This window comes from Eptatretus burgeri, chromosome 3 (assembly GCF_056783735.1).
Source record: "Eptatretus burgeri isolate ZD-2024b chromosome 3, Ebu_testis_v1, whole genome shotgun sequence".
NCBI lineage: Eukaryota > Metazoa > Chordata > Myxini > Myxiniformes > Myxinidae > Eptatretus > Eptatretus burgeri.
In genome coordinates, this window is record NC_140963.1 from 111,231,437 (window position 1) to 111,231,721 (window position 285).

Below are 285 nucleotides of genomic sequence, written 5' to 3' on the forward strand. Positions count from 1 at the left end.
TTTGGAGTGTAAAAATTTCTATGACAATTGATCAGTCATCCCTGACACTACATGAGGAATGTTTGACAAAATCAGTACTTAAATGGATACACTGCATACACAGTCATTCAAATGACAAAGCACAGACTTTACAACGACAGAGCACACCACGGATTACAATTTGAACATTTACTGAAATAAAAACCTTTAATTCTGGAATTTTATTGCACCCTGTGCAACCAGGCCTAATGCCGGTGTGGTTTCCCGCCAAAATTTGCTTTCCGTGCAAACATATAAAGTATGTAT